The sequence below is a fragment of the Lissotriton vulgaris genome, unplaced genomic scaffold, assembly GCF_964263255.1.
Source record: "Lissotriton vulgaris unplaced genomic scaffold, aLisVul1.2 SCAFFOLD_1628, whole genome shotgun sequence".
Lineage (NCBI taxonomy): Eukaryota > Metazoa > Chordata > Amphibia > Caudata > Salamandridae > Lissotriton > Lissotriton vulgaris.
In genome coordinates this window covers 368,741-392,262 of record NW_028244477.1, presented here as the reverse complement: position 1 = coordinate 392,262, position 23,522 = coordinate 368,741, and the positions used below count along the sequence as shown (strand labels likewise).

Below are 23,522 nucleotides of genomic sequence, written 5' to 3'. Positions count from 1 at the left end.
CTCTTTAGAACACTAATCTTCAGCGCATGCGCGCTTACATTTCAATATCTCGCAATAGCGCTAAATCTTAGCGCATGCGCGGCTTACCCGAGCTTCCACCCTTAGCACTGGCCGGTTAGTGTAGACCAATGGGGCGGTCATTTACATAAAAAAACGTCGTTTTTTCGCGCGTTTTTGACGACATTAACCAATTAGAGGGTGTATTTAACCCAGCATCTCACAGTTGATTTCACCTCCACTCCTGCTTGGACGCTGGCCATAGGGGTACCGACGGACAGGTATGAATCTAGCTGACCATGATACTCTGCAACTTGTAGTATTAAGCTATGTCATTATCTAAATTAACTTGAAACTGTGCAGTTCACTGCATGCTAGTCTGTTAGTCTCACTGCCAGCAAATTAGCCTTTTTTGCTCCCTCCTATTTTTCTGCATGAGGGTCCAGCTTACATCTGTAGCCCATCCACAGAACCCACGTTTTACATTAAGTTCTATTCCCTAGCCAAGTCACCTACCGTGTGTCTTTGTCTGGGTTGAGTCTCGTTTTAGTCAACTAGTTTTTAGTTAGTGTTTAAATACATATATATGGACGAGTTGAGCACATATACTCTGTACCTCAATAGATCAGTTCATTAGAGGTCATTATACTTTTCCATCCCTAACAGAGCGGGGCCTCCTTCTTTCCCGAGTGGGTGCCGGGTGAGGTGAGGCACTTTCCCAGAGATTGCTGGGTGAGTAGAACATAAATTTACGAGCTATGTGTAGCTAAATTGTTTATAAATCAGAAGACATATGTAGTTTCTGAATGGCTGAGAAAAGTCTTCTGCAGCCATTGCTTATTCTTAGTTGTGTTGTGTCTTTTTGAAGTGCCACTTCTTCACCAATTGCCTCTCACTTTTCATTTAGGAAAATCCGGACTAATTGGATGACTACCAAGGAAAACTTTGGGCTCAAAGATCCGGTAGGACTAATCCAATATGTTAATCACACCACTTGTTTCTAATAGTGCAGATGCATAAACATCTCTAGGTCCTGAAGAAAGCTCGGACCAGATGTCCAACGAGCTGAAACATATCGACCATTACGCACTACGCCGTGATATAGTCATTTTTTAAAACTATAGGCGTTGTTTTTACCCTTGACCCTGGACAATGCTGAATAAACATATTTTTTGTCACAGGAGCCAATTTTAAAATCACCCTTATCTTTTGTTTTCACTAGCACTGCACCCCATTGGTCCTACCTCTGCAATACTTGGGTTAAGAAGACCACCTTCCAGAACCTATCTCTGCATCATTACTAGATGCATCAGGAGAAAATCTTGGTTCATGGTCCATATCCCACATGACGACACTCCACCAATAAGGGTGGGCTGATGGGACTTTTTCTAACCTAGTATTGCCATTGGGAGGTCAGTTTGGTGTAGTGGTCTCCTTGGCACGACACAACTCTTAGTTTAGCAACTTGACCAGGTACCTCTTGTTTGTTTATTTTGTATCTCTGTTATAGTCATAATCTTGTGAATAGTCCCGTCCATGTGCGTGGACCCCGGAGCAATCAAAATAGTCTCTTAAGTTGTCTTCTACTGCAGTCCTGCCTAGACCCTTAAGAGATAATCAAAGACAAATAATGCAGCCTAAAACTGCAAGGCTACATTGGCCAGCACCTAATCTTGAAGTAAAAAGGATAGCCAAATAATATTAAATTCTACACATTTTGTAAAGTTTCACATCTAGAGAAACTCCCCTTCACAAAAATCCTTTGCCATGACAGAGAGGAAGGGTTGGACAGGCAAGCCCCATAGGCTGCCATTATGTGTCTGGAAAAGGGATACCGTGCCTTTAAAGAACTCTCCAGAGACCCTCGGTATCCCAGGATGCACAGCCAAAGGCCTTTTACTTTCAGTTCTTTTTGAAGGTGTATAAAGCTAGGCCTGTAGCATTCTGTACAGTATTGTTTCATCCACCGGGGAGGAGGGCAGGCGCTTATGACTATAACAGAGATACCCCTACTACAGAACTGGAGTTACAGGTAAGAAACTACTCCTTCTGTAGTGGGGGATCTCTGTGTATAGTCATAATCTTGTCAATAGAATGGCAAGCCCATCCCAAAAGAGCAAACCAGCGGTGGAGGAAACAGACAACACCACTACTGTGCAAACAGATTTCTCAACGAAGCCTGCCCGAGCTCAGCATCTGCTCTGGTATCAGAGTCCCGACAGTAGTGTTTAGCAAAGGTATGGACTAACTTCCAAGTGGCCGCCCTGCAGATATCTGCAATGGGAACATTACGCAGCAAAGCCGTTGTAGCTGCTTTGCCCCTGGTGGAATGAGCCATAGGCTTTCCCCTAATGTTTTGTTAGCCTTCTGATAACATAACTGGATACAGAACACAATCCACCTAGAGATGGACTGTTTTGAGGTGGCAAGACCAGTCCTGACCGATCCATAATTGAAAAACAATTGGTCTGACCTACGAATGTCCATGGTCTTATCCAAGTTTCTCCATCGCCCGCCACCATGACCATCAACCCCTTGTCCTCCCCCCTCATTAAACGTCACGGGCCCAACTCCTTCTCCATCACCCCCCCTCTAAACATCTCTCACAATGCAAAAAAATCCCTTAAGCACAAACTAATCAGGCAATTCCCTGAATCCCTCTTCGCAGATATATACCACTGCCCCTCAAAAGGTCAAATAAAAATGGACCTCATCTTTCACACTGCCAGACCAAGCTACTGGATCTCTAACCTAAGAGAAAAACGCCTAATCACAAAGACCACGAAGACAATCCATAGCTGCAAGCTCTCCTTCCTCACCCCGAACCACCTACCCAACCACGGGATCACATCTGTGACCATATACTCGAATGGCACAGTCCTGATCCAAGCCAACAACGCCAATCTGGAGGTTTTTGACCGCCTATTCCCCTCCCTCCTTGCAAATCCCATCACACCTGACCCATACCAGGCACACCAGCCCATCATGATGCTAAACCAAACCACAACACCCCCCAGGCACACACCCTCACCCATACATCCCCCACCCCTCTCAAAGGCCCAGGAAAACATAGTCACTGTCCTACCCAACATCACGACCCACTATACTGAAACGCGCTCGGTACAAGACACCCTCCTAGCAGCCCCAGCCCGCCATAAGGCCGGACCTGAGCCCCCCCACACCCAACCTTCTCCTTCCCCTGTCATGAATAAGCGCCCAACGCAACCCACCCACCGCACCCCCCCTCCCCAGCCCATGACTCAAACAGGCATCCCAACCCAATCGGACATCCGTAACGACCACAAAACCCAACTTAACCACAACGTCTCCGTAAACCAACTCCCCCTCCCGCAGGAGGCCACACACGACCGCCTCACCCGCATCGAAAACCAAATAAACACTATAATTCATGGTCTGAACCTTATCCTCACCAACCTCGACACCCCCCGCAACACCCACCCAAATTCCCAACCCGCCCCCCTAGACTCGCACGCCCCCGCAAGACCAACCGACTCAACACCCCACTCCAACTCACCCCCCCCCCCACCGTCCCAGACCTGGAGACCTAGAAGAGCGGCGAAAGCCATGACCTGGGAAAAGGCACTAGAAATGGCCGCCTCTTACACAACACCTACCACCCTCCCCACCCAGTCCTCCATACAGGTAGTCACGGGTCTCAGATACGAACAACCCATACGCAAACCCCCCAGACCCCCGATCACCCGCATCACCATTCCCACCGAACCCAGGAAAAAAGAGTCTCCCCAGACCAACTGCTTGCTCATAAACTGCAGATCCGCCACCAAACACTCGACCGAGCTAGCAGAGACCATCCTCAACCACAACATAGACCTAGCTTTCATCACTGAGACCTGGCTTGACGAATCCTCCACACCTATCCTAGATACGCTTGTCCCCCCTGGCTACTCCATCATCAACAAAGACAGGAAGGACCAAAAAAAAGGCGGAGGTGTGGCTATTATCCACAACAACAACCTCGCAGTGGCCGAATGCGACGCCTTCAACTACAACGCCTTCGAATGCCTTACAACCAATATCAAAACCACCGACAACAACCTACTCCAATGCCACCTAATATACCACCCCCCAGGCAACAACGCTATATTCGCAGAACAACTGTCAAACCTCATCGCCAACTGCTCCCTCAAAGAGTCTAACACCATCATTCTAGGGGATCTTAATCTGCACTGGAACAACGAAAACAATGCCACTATAAAATCCCTAAACGAACTCCTCCACGCAAACAACCTCTCCCAACACTGCTCAAAAGAGACCCACAACAAAGGGGCTACCCTGGACGCCATCATAGCCAGGAAAGACGCAATCTCTATTGAACACATCCTCCCGGTAGATTGGTCGGACCACCACCTAATCCTATTCCACCTCACAAAACAGATCCAATCCCTCCCCCCAATCACAGCCGCCAGCACGTGGTCCAGAAATCTATCACAAGTCAACTCAAAAGATCTAGAAGAAAAAATAGCCTCCTCCCTGCCAATCCCCACAGAAGGCCTCTCAACTACCGAACTCATCTCACACTACAACACCACCACGTCCGCCATCCTAGACCAACTGGCACCCCTAAAACAAAAAAAACCCAGGAACATCCCATCGAGAACCTGGTTTAACAAGGACATCAACGAGAAAAGGAGACTACTCAGAGCCACAGAACGACATTGGAGAAAGAACCCCTCCCTTAGACGCCACGAGGAACTCCGAGCAATGAGAAGAAGGTACAAAAACCACATCAACAACGAAAAAACAAACTTCTTCTGCAATGCTCTAGAAAAGGCAAAAAACAGACCAAGAGAACTCTTTGACATCATCAAAAAACAAACCTCCAAGCCTTCCACGGTCCATGCTCAACCCTCCAAAACCCTATGTGACAACTTCGTCTCCTTCTTCAATGAAAAAATAGCCAAGATCGAACTATCCCTAAACATCAACCCTGCCCCGACCATCAACATCAACCTAACTACAACATTCACCATCCCTGGAGGCACAACCTCCACCGCCTGGTCCTCTTTCGACCCCGTCCATGAAGCTGAGGTCCTCAATCTAATCACATCCTCCAAACCCTCCTCCCACATCCTGGATCCCATCCCCGCCCAAATGGCCAAAGACTTCAAACTCACCCTTGCTCCACTCTGGTGTAAAATCATCAACAGCTCCCTAAAATCTGGCATCATCCCGGACTGCCTCAAAGTCGGCCAGGTCACTCCCCTCCTAAAGAAACAAGGTCTAGACCCCAACGACCTAAATAATTTCAGACCAGTCTCAAGTCTACCCTTCCTAGCCAAAATCCTAGAAAAGTGCGTACTACGCCAACTCAACAACCAGCTCGACAACATCAACCTTCTTGATCAAAACCAATCAGGCTTCAGAAAAGGCTACAGCACCGAAACCGCAATCCTGAACATAGTAGACGACATCCGCAACTCCCTTGACTCTGATCAGTGTTGCATACTCATCCTCCTTGACCTGTCAGCGGCGTTTGACACGGTTGACCACAAGCTCCTCATTAAGGCCCTCAAAGAACGAGTAGGTGCGGACGACGTGGTCCTGAAATGGTTTGACTCCTTCTTTCAGAACCACTTCCAAACAGTAAAAATAAAATCCTTCACATCCAACCCTCTCCCAGTGACCAGAGGGGTCCCCCAAGGATCCGTTCTCTCCCCTCAACTGTTCAACATATACATGGTCCCTCTCACCACCATACTGAAGAAAGCCAACATTCCTTTCCATCTATACGCGGACGACACACAGATCTACATAGAAGCTACTTCCTATAACGACATTCTAAGGCTCAACAACACGCTAAAAGAAATCCAAGACTGGCTAGGATCAAATCACCTCAAACTCAACCAAGGAAAAACCGAGATCCTCCTCATCTCCAACAAAGACAACAACCCACAAATGACCGAATGGGTGAAAGCCATCGACATTCTCAAAGGATATCACCCTGACCAACTCAGTAAAGTCACTTGGAATCACCCTGGATCATAAACTAACTATGTCTAACCACATCAAGAGCTCCGCGAAAAGCGCCTTCCTTAACCTGAAACTCCTCAATAAAATCAAACCTCACATCCCACAAAAAGATCTCCAACAAGCCACCCAAGCACTGGTCCTGTCCAGACTGGACTATGGGATCGCAACCCTATCCGGCACAGCCAAATCCCACCTAGCGCCACTGAAAACCACCCTCAATGCAGCAGCCAGAATGATATCAGGTGCAAGGAAATTTGACCACATATCCCCCGCACTCAAAAACCTTAAATGGCTCCCAGTGGAAATGCGCGCAAACTTCAGAACAGCCTGCCTAACACACAAAGCCCTACACACAGGGAAACCGGAATATTTAGCCTCCAAGCTCAAGAAAGCGGGTCAATCAAGAAATCTCAGAAGCTCGAACTCCCTACTACTCATCCCCCTGAAAACCCGGAAACAAAAAACAGCCAGCCGCTCATTTGCCGGCAACGCCCCAAAAATTTGGAACTGCATCCCAGTGGACATCAGAACTACCCCCTCCTTTCCAGAATTCAAGAATCGCCTAAAAACCCTCTACCTCAACAGCGCGTTCCCGAACTCTACCTCTAGAACGCAACATGGAACTCGCACTACCTCGAAAACACTACCTCAAAACCGCCCCCCAGGCGGAAGACCTCTATGCTAATCTATGAACTTATACGAACCCTGTTTATGTTATACTGACTATCTTCGCACCTGTTTTTCCCAGACTATATGTAAAGCGCTCCGATACCCTCGGGTCTGGCCAGCGCTATAGAAAACTCCAAAAATAAATAAAATAAATAAAAAATACTTTAGGAAGGAACTTAGGATGAGTTCGCATCACGACCTTAGAAGCACGAAATACAGTATAAGGTTCTTGGCAGCACATGGCCTGGATTTCACTCATCCTGCGGGCCGATGCAATAGCCACAAGGAAGGCCGCCTTCCAGTATAAATGCTGTAGTGAAGCCTTATGAATAGGTTCAAAAGGTTCCTTTATCAAGCGAGACAGCACCACATTCAGCTCCAATGAAGGCGACGGACACCGAACAGGGGGGAAATACTTTCTTCAATCCTTCCAAAAAATCCTTAATTACAGGAATCTAGAAGAAGGATGTTTGTGAAGGGCATTTCCTATACACAGTTAATGCTGCGAGGTGAACCTTAATAGAATGGAAAAACAGACCAGATTGAGCCAAGTGCAAGAGGTATGGAAGGATGACATCTTCCTGGCAGGAGGTAGGATCATAATTTTTGGACGTGCACCAGATGCAGAACCTCTTAAACTTGCAGACGTAGGAAGTCCTTGTGGAAGGTCTCTTTGCCTCCTTGAGTATTTCCATGCAATTGTCAGGCAAGTTCAAGTGTCCATATAGCACTATCTCAGGAGCTATGCTGCCAAACTCAACAATGAGAGGTTGGGGTTCACCATCAGCCCCCCGAACTTCGTGAGAAGGTCCAGCCGACATGGCAACCGCAGGTGGGGTTGGAAAGACCCGTAGAGCAGGTCCGTGAACCACCACTGTCGAAGCCACTATGGAGCAATGAGGATCATTCGTGCTCTGGATTGAGACAGCTTGATGAGTACTGCCAGAATCATGAGAATGGGTGGAAAAGCGTACAGAAAGCTGTTCGACCAGCTGATCCATAGCGCATTCCCCGAGTCCCCGGTTGGAAAAACCTGGAGGCGAAGTCTCTGCATTTTCGGTTTTTGGCGGTGGCGAACAGATCTGTTTCTGGAGTTCCCCATCTTGCTTCCTAGCACCTCATCGTTTAGGACCCACTCGTGGTTCTCCTGGACCAGCCTGCTGAGTGCGTACGTCTGAGCATTCTGCACACCTGGCAGATGGGTAGCGGTTATCGTCAGTCTTCTGGCCTCCTGTGACAGTGTGCGCGATCTCGAGCCCCCCTGCTTGTTAAGGTAATACATTGTGGTTATATTGTCCGTCTGTACAAGCAAGGAGTTGGTCTGGAAGGACGGATGAAAGGCTTTCAGCGCAAAGTGAACAGCTCTGAGTTCCAGAAAATTGATATGATACGTGGATTCCTCCTGGGACCACGTTCCTTGGATCTGTGGATGGTCCGAATGCGCTCCACAGCCGTGGAGAGAAGCATCCGTCACGATAGTCTGTATGGGAATGTCCTTGTTGAACGGAGATTCTCTGCTGAACACCACCATCTCAGGGACTGTTGAGCGTGTAGAGACAGTTGGATCCTGTCATCCCAGCTCCCTCGTTTCTAGTCCCACTGATCCTCCAGACATTCCTGCAGCGGTCTCATGTGGAGACGTGCATGTGGTGTGAGGAAGATGCAAGAGGCCATCGACCCCAGAAGAGAAGACACCGTCCTCACTGTCGTTGATGGAACGGACATGAGAGCCTGAGCCTTCCGATGGATCGATAAGCATCATTCCTCCGAAGGAGACACGCTTGCTGAGAGAGTATTGATGGAGGCTCCCAAGTAATGCAGGCACTGAACAGGAGTCAGAACAGACTTGGACATGTTGATGTGCAAACCCAGCTGGTTCAACAGAACGGCCGTCCTGTTGAAATGCAATTGCGCTTCCTGGAAGGTGGAGGCTTTGATCAACCAGTCATCCAGATACGGGTAGACAAACACCTTGTCCTTTCTCAGGTGCGCTGCTACCACTGCCATGCATTTTTAAAAAGTCCTGGGTGCAGACTTCAGTCCAAACGGTAGTACGGTGTACTGATAGTGATTGGTGCCGACTAAGAAGCGCAGGAACCTCCGGTGTTTCAGTGCAATGGGCACATGGAAGTACGCATCCTGCAGCTCTATTGCGCAAAGCCAGTCTCCTCGTTGCAGCTGAGGATAAATCCAGTGCAAAGACAGCATGCAAAATTTCTCCCTACGGATCCATTTGTTTGCTTGTCGCAAATCCAGAATGGGCCTGAACTTGTTCTTGTCCTTTTTGCATACCAGAAAGAACCTTGAGTATAGACCCTTTCCCCTCTGAGACAGAGGGACGTCTTCTATCGCCCTTTTTCCTAACAGGGTATCGGCCTTCGCTTGAAGTTCACGCAGCTGGTAGTTTGAACGAACCGGTGGAGTTGCTTGAGGAGTGCTGATAAAATGAAGACTTGCAAACAATATTCAGCACCCACTTGTCCTGAGTAATTTTTCTCCACTCTGCCAAGTAATTGTGTATGCTTCCCCCCACCGGATCGGATAATGGACAAGGGGGAAGTAACTCCCCAGGGCTTAGACCCGGCCGGGCCCTTGAGGGCGAGGAGGCCTGTGGCCGCCTCTGCCCCTCCGACGCTTCTGGAAGGGCTGTCGCTGGTATTGCTGATATTGTTGTTGCTGCTGCCAGCTTGGCGGCCTTGCCCTCGCCTCTGGGAAGAGCAACGCCTCTGGAAAGGGCGGAAGGACTTCCGCTGTTCCTTTGGTTTTTCCAAACCTACAGCCTTCAGTGCCCTCGCCTCTGGGAAGAGCAACGCCTCTGGAAAGGGCGGAAGGACTTCCGCTGTTCCTTTGGTTTTTCCAAACCTACAGCCTTCAGTGTCTCTACTTCTGCGCTCATGCAGGCCATTTCTTCATCCGCATGAGTCTCGAAAAGGGTAGCTCCCGAGAAGGGCAAGTTAGCGATCCTCTGTTGTGCCTCTGGCGTAAGAGAGGTAAGGCACAACCATGAATGGCCTCTCAAATTGATGCTGTGACAGTACCCATGAGCAGCCAGGAGAGAGGCGACTGCCGCCGAACTGATGACCTGATTTGAGACCATCATGCCCTCATTCAATATCTCTTGAAAGTCTTCTCTCCTATCCCTCGGGAGGAGCTCAATGAACTGCTGCAGGGACTCCCACAAGGGCAGTCATAGCGACCCAACAGCGCGGAGGTCCTCGCCGCTTTCATAGAGGTGGCAGCAGTACTGCAGACTTTCCTTCCTGCCGAGTCCATTTGACGGCTCTCCTTGTCCAGAGGAACTGTAGACGAAGGGGCAGTAGAATACTGCTTTTTGGCCGCTGTCACAATGACAGAATCCGGGACAGGATCTGACCTCAAAAACGCTGGATCAGAATCTTGGGGCCTGCACTTCTTTTGAAGCCGAGATGGCGCGGACTTCACCGAGGCCGGTGTCAGAAACAGCTCCTTGGCCGGTTCCTCCAGCCCTGGCACCAAAGGCAGCAAAGGACGAGAGAGGTGCCTGCGATGCAATGTTTCAAAGATCACAGAGGTGGAAGGAGTGGGCACCGTCAATGTGATCCCCAACTTCGCTGCCCCCCTCAGCAGCACATCCTGGAATGTCACAATGTCATCCACGGGTGACACTCTCGTAGGAGGAGAGTCCCACAAAGTGGGAGAATTATCTCCTGTCACTGAATGAGTCCGTGTACCTGGACTGTGACCTTTCCTGACTACGACGATGACGTGACCTCGTCGAAGACCTACGCTCACTGCGAGAGCAATGCCTCCCTCTGGACCTTGACCTCGGTTTTCTGGGCCTTTGAGGGTGCAGAGGAAGAAGAGGCTGAGCCGGAACCAAAGGCTGTGGAGGCCGAGTCGGTGTTGGAGGAGGAGGCGGTGGAGGAGGAGGAGGCGGTGGTGGTGGTGGATGAATCTGCTGCGGAAGAGCTGGAGGTGTAGGCGTCCTGGGCCTTGAGGGCGAATAGGTCCGGGAATAATCAGAGTCCGGTGACCTAACAACTCTCCTCTTCTTATGAGTAGGCCTCAGGGAGGACGCACTGGAGGCAGATATCTCTGAGGGCGAGCGCCGGTGCCGCCACGACCGGGGACTCGCCAATGATGATGATGAGACGCTCACCACAGAGGCACTAGACACAGTCCTGGGCCTTGACGTCCTCTTTGACGTCGACTGATCCTTCCTCGACGTCGACTTCTTTGAAGTCGCTCTTCTCGACGTCGATCTTCTTGACGTCGATGACCTTCTTGACGTCGATGACCTTCTTGACGTCGATGAACTCCTCGACATCGAACATCCTCGCCTTGACGTCGATTTTCCTCTCCTCGACGTCGAACGTCTCGTCAACCTTAATGGCGAAGGGCGGTGTCGCCTGCTTCTTCGAGACTCATCACGACGTCGATGGTGTGTCGACGCCGGTAAAGTCCTCGACGTCAACCTTGTCCGAGGTCTCGAGATCCTGCCCCTCGACGCCGAGCGTCGACGTCGCTTCGACCCAGAGCCCAGGGTCAACGGGGAACAGATGGTAGTCATACCTCTCGACGCCGAAGTCAAAGCCATCAATGTCGATGTCGACTGGGACCGGTGCAGTTTCTGGGCCTTTTCTTGACTGGGGAGCCTCCCCCAGAGGCCAAGGCACGGGCAGAGGATGATGACAGAGTCCCTCCATGCCCAGAAGTCCCACCTGGTTCTTGATGTCTCCTCTGTTCCAGGCCTTGGAGACGAATCTTCTCCCTCAATGACAAATATCACAGGAGTCAGGGACATGGGTCGAAGGGAGACAGAGTATGCATACTCTGTGGGGGTCAGATTTAGCCTTCTTCCTACCACACTCAGGGCACTTGTCAAATGAAGCTGGCATTTCGACAATAAAGAGGTGACAAAACTGGGAAAAAAAACACAGCAACTGGAAGAGGAAGACCCCAGACGTCGAGTGAAACACTCAAGTCACTAGAAAAGCTTCACAAATTGAAGATATACCCAAAAAGGTAGAGCTCAATGCTCCAGGGTCCTGCTAGCAGGAGCCAGAAAAAAGAACTGAAAGTAAAAGGCCTTTGGCTGTGCATCCTGGGATACCGAGGGTCTTTGGAGTGTTACTTAAAGGCACGGTATCCCTTTTCCAGACACATAATGGCAGCATATGGGGCTTGTCTGTCCAACCCTTCCTCTCTATCATGACAAAGGATTTTTGTGAAGGGGAGATTCTCTAGATGTGAAACTTTACAAAATGTGTAGAATTTAATATTATTTGGCTATCCTTTTCACTTCAAGATGAAGTGCTGGCCAATGTAGCCTTGTAGTTTTAGGCTGCATTATTTGTCTTGATTTTCTCTAAAGTGTCTATGCAGGACTGCAGTAGAAGACAACTTAAGAGACTATTTTGATTGCTCCGGGGTCCACGCACATGGGCGGGACTATTCACAAGATTATGACTATACACAGAGATCCCTACTACAGAAGGACACATAAGATAAGTGAGGACAAGATTCAAGTCCCACTGGGGCATTACGAAAGGAGAAGGTGGAAAGAGATGAGTAATGCACTTCAGAAATCTGTTAACAATAGGATCGATGGCCATGCTCAAGAGCTCGGGGTACCAGACTCTTCGTGCCCAGTCCGGAGCCACAAGAATGACTTGGGACCGGTCGCGTTTGATCTTCTTCAGCAATTTTAGCAGAAGTGGTACAGGCAGAAAGGCATACAGGAGGCCGCAACTCCACTAGTGATGAAAAGCGTTGCCGAGCGAGAGCCGCCTTGAAAACTCCAACACGCAGAACTGCTGACATTGCGCGTTCTCTTCGGTTGCGAATAGATCTAACCAAGACTCTCCACACTGCTAAAAGAGACCTTGCAACACTTTCGAGTTAAGACGCCATTCGTGATCCATCATGTACTGGCGGCGGAGTTTCTCCGCCCTGGGGTTCAGGGAACCTGCTAGGTGTTGAACTACCAGAGGTATGCCCTGATGTTCCAGCCATGTCCAAGGAGAAGAGCCTCTTGACATAGGGTCCACGACCCTACCCTGCCCTGTTTGTTGCAGTACCACATGGCGGTGGTGTTGTCCGTCAACACCTGCACCACTCTTCCTTGCCTTCAGTGCAAGACAAATCGCCCGGAGCTCCAGAAGGTTGATGTGGTGCCTGGACTTCGCCAGAGAGCAGAGGCCTTTGATCTCCGCCATTCCCATATGGCTGCCCCATCCCAGGAGTGACGCATCCGTCACTACTGTGAACTCAGGTTGGGGAAGGAAGAGGGATCTGCTGTTGACCCAATCCTGGTTCATGAACCACCACTGCAACTGACTTGCAGTCCCCTCCGAAATCTGAATGTCATCGGAAAGATTCCCCTGGTGCTGCACCCACTGGAACTTCAGGTTCCACTGCAGAGCATGTATATGCCATCTGGCATGATGTACCAGCAGGATACAGGAGGCCCTGAGGCCCAGCAGCCTCAGGGTCATTCTCATCAAAATCCGGGATGGAGGCTGAAACATCGGTATCATAGCCCGAATATCCTGGACTTGCTGCTAGGGAGGATAGACCCAAAACTGTGCTGTGTCTCGAACCGCCCTGATGGAAAGGAGCTTATGGGAGGGAATCAGGTGCAACTTCAGCATGCTAACTGTGAACCCCAGCAAATACAGGAAGTCTGTCGTAGTCTGGAGGTGGGAGACGACCTGGGCGAGCTCGCCTTCAATAGCCAGTCGTCGAGATAGGGGAAGACTGGAACCCCTGATCTGCGCAGATGAGCTGCGATCACCGCCATCACTTTCGTGAAAACCCGGGGGGGGGCTGATAAGGCCAAAGGGGAGCATGGTAAACTGAAAATGAGTGTGGCCTACCGTGAACCGTTGGGCAGGCAAGACGGGGATGTGAAAGTAAGTATCCTGCAAGTCCAACACTACCATCAAATCTCCAGCGTCGAAGGCAGACAAAACCTGAGCCAAGGTTAACATCTTGAACTTCTCCTTTCGGAGGAAGCGGTTGATGTCCCTGAGGACTAAGATAGAATGCAGGCCTATGTCTTTTTGGGTACCAAGAAGTAGTGGGAGTAGCAACCCTGACCTACTTCTGGCACAGGGATGCGTTTGATAGCTCCCTTGGCAAAGAGATCCATAACTTCCTGGAAGAGAAGGGCAAATGATCCTCCGACATGGGATGAAATCACCACAAACGGCATGACCCTTACGCACTTCACTGCTCGCGGAACTCCGTGTAGACCACCAGAGTTTTTTTGTCACTTTGCGGAGTTCCTCACCGAGGAACTCAGCATAGGCTTAATCTTATCATGAAAAAATAGATATCAGTCATATGTTAAGAAACAAGGGTGAGTAGAAACCTTTTGGGTGTATATTTAAGACATTATTATTGTGATTTCTTTGGCAATTAGTTGATTTTTGCAAGCACTAACACTTCTCTGTGTAAAGTAAAGACCTTGAGAGTTTTGTAACTTTCAGATACTCAAATTGTGGATTCTGTTGCAATTAAAAATATTTCCAGGCCTGAAATTTATTTGGAGGTTGCATGCGGCCAGCCTAAGTTATCCTGCAAGTGTTTCTTGATGAATCCTATTGCAACTACAATATGTGCTCTCTCATGTAAAGTCAGGTTGTTAGAAGCTTTTCTGAAACTCAAGATACGCCTCACTTTTCACCTGGTATGGATGCATTTCTCATGTTTAGTGAGATCTCCTTTCTGAGTAAAACGTTTCTGGCTTTCCCCACCTATATATGGCTTTAGTCCAGTGTGAATTCTCTTATGTGAAATGACATTGTATTCAAGACTTTGCTTGCATTTCGAGCACTCATAAGGTTTTTCCCCAGAGTGGGATCTCTCGTGAAGCATAACTCTGTCTTTCAGATTCAAGCTTTTATGGCATACGGATTTTCTCCAGTGTGGAGTTTCTCATGCAGCTTATCTGGCATTCAAAGCACTCATAAGGTTTTTCATCAGTATGGAGTCGCTTATGGTTAGTGAGGCTGTGCCTATCAAATAGGAATTTCTGGCATTCACAGTATTGGTAATGGTTTTTCCCTGTGTGCGTCTGCTTATGTAGAGGGAGATTGCGTTTAAAATTAATGCTTTTCTGGCATTCGGAGCACTGAATTATTTTAATGGTGTGTTTTCTTATGGCGCTTGAAACCATCTCTACCTCTGAATCTTTTCTGACATTAAGAGCACTGATAATTTTATTCACCAGTGTGGATTCTCACATGTTTACTGAGTTGAGATTTTTGGCTGAAACATTTTTGGCATTCAGAGCACTGATAAGGCTTTTCCCCAGTGTGGATTCTTATATGCTGAGTGAGACTGCTTTTTTCACTGAAACATCTGTGGCATTCAGAGCATTGATAAGGCTTTTCCCCAGTGTGGGTTCTTATATGCTGAGTAAGACTGATTTTTTCACTGAAACATCTGTGGCATTCAGAGCATTGATAAGGCTTTTCCCCAGTGTGTGTTCTTATATGCTGAGTGAGACTGCTTTTTTCACTGAAACATCTGTGGCATTCAGAGCATTGATAAGGCTTTTCCCCAGTGTGGGTTCTTATATGCTGAGTGAGACTGCTTTTTTCACTGAAACATCTGTGGCATTCAGAGCATTGATAAGGCTTTTCCCCAGTGTGGGTTCTTATATGCTGAGTGAGACTGATTTTTTCACTGAAACATCTGTGGCATTCAGAGCACTGATAAGGTTTTTCCCCAGTGTGGGTTCTTATATGCTGAGTGAGACTGCTTTTTTGAATGAAACATATCTGGCATTCAGAGCACTGATAAGGCTTTTCCCCAGTGTGGATTCTTATATGCTTAGTGAGACTGCTTTTTACACTGAAACATTTGTGGCATTCAGAGCACTCATAACGTTTTTCCCCAGTGTGGGTTCTTATATGCTGAGTGAGACTGCTTTTTATACTGAAACATTTCTGGCATTCAGAGCACTGAAAAGGTTTATACCCAGTGTGGGTTCTTATATGCCAAGTGAGACTGCTTTTGTCAATGAAACATTTCTGGCATTCAGAGCACTGAAAAGATTTTTCCCCAGTGTGGGTTCTTCTATGCCAAGTGAGAATGCTTTGGTAACTGAAACATTTCTGGCATTCAGAGCACTGGTAAGGTTTTTCCCCAGTGTGGGTCCTTGTATGTATAGTAAGTGCTCTTTTGTCACTGAAACATTTCTGGCATTCAGCGCACTGATAAGGTTTTTCCACAGAGTGGGTTAATGCATGTCGATATAGACTCGCTTTGATACTAAACCTTTTCTGGCATTCAGAGCACTGGTAAGGTTTTTCCGCAGAGTGGGTTAATGCATGTCGATATAGACTCGCTTTGATACTAAACCTTTTCTGGCATTTAGAGCACTGATAAGGTTTTTCCCCAGTGTGGATTCTCATATGCTCAGTGAGATAAGATTTACGCCTGAAACTTTTTTGGCATACTTTGCATGGAGAGTGGTTTTCCCCAGTGTGGATTCTCATATGCTCAGTGAGATAAGATGTACGCCTGAAACTTTTTTGGCATACTTTGCACTGAGAGTGGTTTCCCCCAGTGTGCATTGTTTCAAATTCTGTGAGATAAGATTTATGGCTGTATCTTTTTTGGCACATGTAACTTTTTTCCCCAACTTAGGTTATTTTGCCTTGATTGAGGTGGTTTTGAACACTGAATTTGTTCTCACAGTCCGTGTTTTTATAAGGTGTATTCCTAGAGTTAATATCTCTACGTTTAGTTTTCTTTTGCTTATATGCCACAGTAAGAGTGAACCCGATTTTAGAGTTGGACTTGTTTAGATAATGTTCAGCATTTATCTCTAAAAGAAATTGTGTGTAATCTTCTTAACACTTTAATTGAGCAAAATATGTCTGAAAGCAGCCCTGTAACACCTGTCGAAATATTTCTAGCAGATAATAGTCTTTAGGTTATAGCCTATCCGGCAGCAACTTATTTTGTGACTGAAGATTTTCTCAAATCTATTTGTATAGGTTTTTAGCAATGCAGTGATAAGGTGTTAGTCTGATATTTATTAATTAAACTGATAAGTACCTTTTTGCACTGACGTAATGGCAGTAACTGAGGGCGTTAGAACGTGCACAGTACTATTGTGGATCACGAGTCTCAGAACATCAGTTTCTTTTACCCTTTCTATGTTTGGTGTAAGGTTAAGGTTTGTAGTTCTGAAGACGAGGATTTATTTACATTACCTATAGCGCAACTGTGCTCATTTAATCCATTTTTATATTTAACAGTTTTACATATCACTCATTCACAGCAGATACTGTTGAGGCGATTTACATAGAATTACAGAACAGCACACAATAAAAAGGAAACAATCTGAGATGGTTATGAACACAATAAAGTGGTGAATTTTTAAGGTTTTCGCAAGAGTGAGCAGAGTGGGTCGTGGTTTTCTACCCAGAGTCAGATAGTCTCAAACTCGTGTAACTGGTTAAAAACAGTTGTTGAACAAAGGTGATTTTCCAATCTTTCGGTTGTTAACGTGTCAGCTTCAGAGTCTTCTCTCAGCGTCTTTTCTTTGATGGTCTGCAGAAGAAACCTTTTGTTATAACTTTCTTTTTATGCAGTGTGTGCTTCCTCTCTAGAATTACATGATGTTTTAGATGAAGGTTATTCTGTACACAGATATGGCTTTGCTCTGGGTTAATGAAATGCTAAATTAGAGACTTCACTTACAGTATAGTACTTTCCTCAGCTCCCACTTCCTCGACACACTTAGATTTTGGAAATTGTTTAAACATAGAATGCTGGATGTCCTTCAGTTTTTCAAAATAATCCTTCTTAAGGCACAGACTTCAGTTGCCTGGTGCTAAATCTTGCTTTCTTCGTCAGTAATTTCAATCACCTATAGTATTAAAATTAAATAGTTAATACATGAAAATTTCCCAAAATATAATTTACAAGCCAAATCAATGCAGAGTTGCAGAATTTTGAAAATGTTGAGCTGGTTTTCATACAGAGCAGAGTGTAGAATTGTAGCCTGAGAGTACTTGGATGTAGGAGTGAGGATTTATAGAATTTTCAACATTTTATTAAGCTCACAAAGGATACATGCACCCTATTTATTTATTTATTTAATATATTTGTAGAGCGCAAGCCTGTCACCCACAGGGCATCCTGGCGCTTTGATCAGAGAACCGTGCACTTTGACTGAAGTAGTCGCGCAACCATTATTTAGGGAATAAGTGCGTTTTTAAGGCCTTCCTGAACGGAAGATAGTCCTTGTGACTCCTTAGAGAGAGTGGGAGGGAGTTCCATAATTTAGCTGCAGCCACGCTAAAAGAGCGACCACCCATCCTCACTCTTTGAAACCTTGGCACCACCAGGAGGTGAGCCGACGAAGACCGCAAAAGCCGTGGGGCCGAGTACCATGCAAACATATTTTGCAGAGGGATAGGGCCCAAAAGGTGTACAGCTCTAAACACCAAGCATGCCACTTTAAACTGAACCCGTACATCTTCCGGGAGCCAATGCAGATCTCGTAGCGCAAGAGTGGAAGAGCTAGACCTGGGCCGGGAAAGGGCCAGCTTAGCGGCCATGTTCTGCACCCGCTGAAGCTTCCCTATCAAATTTTTTGGGGCCCCCAAAAGAAGTCCGTTGCAGTAGTCGAGCCGACTTAATATGGTCCCACGGACTACTTCCGGCCTGGCATGAACAGGGAGAAAAGGCAGGACTCTGCGTAACATGCGTAGCAGCATCATACACGTTCCAGTGGTTTTGTTGACGTGTATGTCAAGTTGTAAATTAGGGCCAAACATTACCCCCAGGTTGCATGCTGACTCCGATGCCAGCACTGGTTCGGAAAAGGTACTGGGCCAGAAGTTCTCGGGCAGTGCCCGCGGAATACGATCAGTAGAACAGTGGAGCACCTCCGTCTTCGAGCTGTTGAATTGCAGAGAGTTAGCTCGTAGCCAGTCCGCTGTGGCTGCCATACAGCGATGGAAGGTGCCCAGCGAGACCGCATTATTCCCTTCCAAGGAGAAGACCAGCTGGGTGTCGTCGGCATAATTAAATGCCGAGACACCGAAAGATTTTATTAGCTGGACTAAAGGGCGGAGGTACAGGTTGAACAGTATCGGGCTGATGGCCGAGCCCTGTGGAACCCCCTGTCCTATTTTCCTTGGCTCAGAGCTGAAAGGCGGAAGTGAGACCAACTGTTGCCTACCACCAAGATATGAAATCAGCCAGTCTCTAGCCCCCTCGGTGACCCAGCACTCCTCCAGCCTCCGGACCAGGGTCCGATGGCAGACCGTATCGAACACGGCCGACATGTCGAGCAGCACCAAAAAGGCTGCCCGGCCACTGTCGACACGCTAACGCAGATTGTCCAATACGGTCACCAGCGCGGTCTCCGTCCCATGTCCAGGGCGGAAGCCAAACTGGGCCTCGTCGAACCACCCAATGTTCTCCAGGAAGCCAGAGAGAGAGCGAGTTACCCACTTTTCCAGGATCTTGATCGGAAAAGGAAGCAAGGAGATCGGCCTGTAGTTGGAGAAACAGGCCGGATCCAAAGTTGGCTTTTTTAGCAGAGGCGACACCACTGCTAACTTCCAGCTTTCTGGCACCGACGCCGATTCCAAGGATTGGAGGCAGATCGAAAACAGAGGCGGAAGAAGTTCTGCATGAAAGGCCTTCCAAAACTTGGGGGGCAGCGGATCAAGCGGAGACCCCGATGACACCGAATGAGCAATCTTACAAAATTCTTCAAAGGAAGGGGGGGGAAAATTCAGCCGGGATAGCCTGGGTAAAATGGTCGAGGCTCCCGGCCCAAGGGCAGCGGTAGCCGTCTGGGGTCGACTGGGCTGCTCCACCGGAGCTCCCACACCGATCGGCTGGGGTCGACTGGGTGAGCTGCCCGGAGCTCCCAGATCAGAGGCAGCAGTGCACGTCTGGGGTCGACTGGGCTGCTCCACCGGAGCTCCCACACCGATCGGCTGGGGTCGACTGGGTGAGGTGCCCGGAGCTCCCAAATCAGAGGCAGCAGTGCACGTCTGGGGTCGACTGGGCTGCTCCACCAGAGCTCCCACACCGATCGGCTGGGGTCGACTGGGTGAGCTGCCCGGAGCTCCCAGATCAGAGGCAACAATGCACGTCTGGGGTCGACTGGGCTGCTCCTCCGGAGCTCCCACCCCGATCGGCTGCGGTCGGCTGGGTGAGCTAGCCAGAGCTCCCAGCCCCCGGTCGGCAACACTAATACAAGATCGACTAGACAGGTCAGCGGCCATTCCCAGGCTGGCCTCCGCAGATACGGGATGTGTTAAGCCCTCCAGGATCTTAGCGGTCTTCTCCTCGAAGGCAAGAGCCAACGAGTCGCACAGAGCCTGTGACGCCCGGACCGAATTAGCCGCACAAACCGGATGAGACAAGTCCTTGACAATTTTGAACAGGGCTTGAGATTTATTAGGCGCCTGCAGCAGGGACGTTTGTATAAAAGTCGCCTTGGCCTGCTTGATGTTACAAGTCCACCCTATGGACTTGTAACATTGAATCCCAAAGGCAGAAATTAAAGTCATATGCACTGGCACCAAACAGATATTTAAAAAAGGATACTATTAATTAATTTTTAATGTAGATTTCTGGGACGGGAATTTCCCCTCCATGGACAACAGGCGTTTCCCCTGCCCTGAGTTACCACCTACTTGTATCTGGTATCCTGACTTTTGAGTTCTGGTCTCTGCCGCACACAAATCTATTGTGTGCTGCGAGGACTATGCCTACACATATCCCTCAACTATGTCCAGAGTATGAATCAAGGGCAATGAAATTAAGGAGTACTTTCATGTGCTCATTTTATTCCACCTGATTATCAGTTGTTAGGTTTTTCTGCACCTGGATGTACCGGGTGCAAAAAAACAGGACACCATTTTTTTCCAGACAGGAAAATAAGACTGAAAAGACGCACAAGACTCTGGGTGCAGCAGAAGCAGCCAAGACTTATGCTGTTTTTATACAAACTGGGAGAAACACACAATTCTTCCCTTTGTTAGACATTTCTTTACCCTTCCCTCCCCTGCTTCACCCATCGCCCAACCAACCACATGCATTTATCTACCACCTGCTTAAAACAAGTGGTAAATAAAAGCAGAAAAACACTATGAAATAGTGAATGGCATGTGGTTTGACAGGCAGACGAATCTGTTCCTCGTGGCAACTCCCCTGTCCATGGCGTCAAACTTGTGACTGCATGTTACTGGGGTAAATATACCACAAAGTTTTAAAAAAAACAATAACATGAGATTTTTCTGCCACTCCAGCACTGTGCAACTTCTAACAAGGGACTATGAGCGGTCTTGGACCGGTCCTGTGACCTGGAGGGTCACACCAAGTGTTCCCTTATTTAAGCCAGAGGACTATCATGGGTTTAACAGCTAGAGCGGTGGTGGCAATGCACCCTGTTGTAAGGATCAATAGCCTGATGAGATCTTTGCATCATGGTCAGTGGAGTGGCGTCCTGCTGACACACCTATGTTTATTTTTTTTGTTTTTTGTTTTTTATTAGCAATACATGAGTATTCAACTCACAAGAGTACAAATAAATTAAAGTATAGTGAGTACATGCGTCTTAACCATCACACCACATTTAAGCATATACATTTAACTCGGACAGTTCCATAGCAGATCGACTTCTTCTGGTATGCCCAACTTTAGTACATAGAATTAAACACAACAACAAAAAAATTGCCATTCAAAAATCCAAATAAGATAAAACAGGACCCCAAATTTGTACGCCCAGCTTTCGCTTACGCCTGCCTTTTAATGCATACAAACTATACTCTAAATTAAATTTAGCCTAGAACCTAGCCCTCCAAGCCTCAAACTATGGGGGATCCCTTTGTTATCAGCTTGAAGCTATACATAGCCTTAATACTGCTGTTGCTACAAAATTCAAATATATAGCATTCCTTGGTACACTATCAGCATTTACCCCCATCTCTACACCCAACAAAAGCTGCGTAGGCGACAAATCAATAGGTGTTTCCAAAATAGCAGTTAGAAATTTATCAACATGCTCTAATAATTCTTTTAATAGTGGACACGTACAGAAGATATGCATCACATCTACATCAGGGTTATCACAGCGAAAGCATTTCCCCTCCTGTCCACCACCCCATTTGGCAATCTTATGAGGTGTCATATATAAATAAAAAATAGTTTTATAATGTTGGGCAGACAGGTTAGCAGTCATAAATAATCGACTAGCTAATTCAATGGAGGTCTCCAAACTAATATCAGAACATCCTAACCTGCTTTCCCACTTACGATTATGTTCTTCCAAATCATTGGATCTTGTTTCCAACATACAACTATATAACCCCCCTATTCTTACTGCTTTTCGGCTAGCTTCAATAAGAGAATTAGTCTGAATATTCCACCGGGCAGTGAGGAGATAGTTCCTAATTTGTAAATATTTTAAAAAATCTGCCCGGGTATATGGTATTGTTCCATGATCTGATTAAACGATTTCAGACCCCCTTCCGTATACAAACCCCCCACTATTTGTATACCCTTACTCTGCCAGTTCTGCACTGTCCTATCCCAAAATACACTCGGAAAGCAAGTAACAACAGTTAATGGGGTATACCAGGAGACTTTCTCTATCATGAACATTTTCTTAATAGCTTTCCAAACCTTCCAAGCTGCTAATACAGTCTTGAATCTTGTGTGCTTATAATAGCTCCAGTCTAGGTGAATGAACAAACTGTTTTTTGCATCCGACCCCAGCAACATATGATATATAGCAGGAGATTCAGCAGCCACACTTGGCCCTATTCCAGTAAAGAGTATATTCATATGTTGGAGCATGCATGCATAGTAGTTGAGTGTAAAGTCCGGTACAGACCAGCCCCCAACCGCTCTAGGTAACACCATAAACCGTGCAGCTCTGCGGGACTTCCCTCGTGCCCATATAAAGTTCATACATAATGACTGTAATTGTGTCAAATGAGTGCGTGAGACTTCAAGTGGAACACATATAAAAAAATACAGTATTTTTGGCAGGATCATCATTTTCAGCATGTTGCACCTGCCAACTAATGACAGATGCAAGCATTCACACCGATCAAGCTGTCTACACACCCCTTGTACAAGCTTCCCCCAATTAGCGCCAACTAATGCTGGTGCCGAGGTCCTTAATAGCACTCCTAGATATGTGAGACACAAGATTTGCGTTTTGGCGGTGTTTAATTTATATCCCGAGACAGTTCCATATTCTGCAGCGAGATGTTCTACTGCCTGTATTGCTGCTGCAGGTTTAACAGAAAGCACGGCAACATCGTCTGCGTAAGCCAGAACCCGATATTGTTGCTGCTGAACAAACAGGCTGTATTTGTGGGCTATGGTCAAGCATTTTCAAAAAAGGCTCTATATACAGGGCAAATAATAATGGGGAGCAGGGGTAGCCCTGTCTAGTACCCCACTTTATTACCACTGCTTTTGACTCGAGGCCCAGGGTACAGATCTTAGCGACAGGTTGGCAGTATATATTATATATTATATATATATATATATATATATTATATATATTATTATTATTATACTATATATTGCTGCCCAAAACCCCGCTGCCGCATTACTTCCCATAAAAAACACCAAGACACTCGGTCAAACGCCTTCTCGGCATCTAACAAAATAAGGCTCAGCGGGTCCCCAGTAGCATTGGCGTTATCTAATGATGCAATAACTCTACTAACATGATTTGTAGTGCCACGCTTAGGGATAAAGCCATGTTGTCTAATAGACACAAGTGGCGATATTACGGTGGCAAGCCGAGTGGCCAACATTTTTTAATACATTTTGCCATCCGCGTTTAAAAGAGATAT

The 23,522-nt window shown here is 47.3% G+C and overlaps 1 long non-coding RNA gene and 1 pseudogene across 1 annotated transcript in view; one reads left to right on the top strand and one right to left on the bottom strand.

Annotated features, from left to right (window-relative positions):
• LOC147667219 (uncharacterized) overlaps positions 1-23,522 on the top strand; it is a 252,714-nt pseudogene that overhangs the window by 90,979 nt on the left and 138,213 nt on the right.
• LOC147667220 (uncharacterized) overlaps positions 17,003-23,522 on the bottom strand; it is a 33,446-nt gene continuing 26,926 nt past the window's right edge. Inside the window, exon 4 of the long non-coding RNA XR_015304481.1 lies at positions 17,003-17,548. This is a non-coding gene — a long non-coding RNA (uncharacterized LOC147667220). The remainder of the gene's footprint in view (positions 17,549-23,522) is intronic.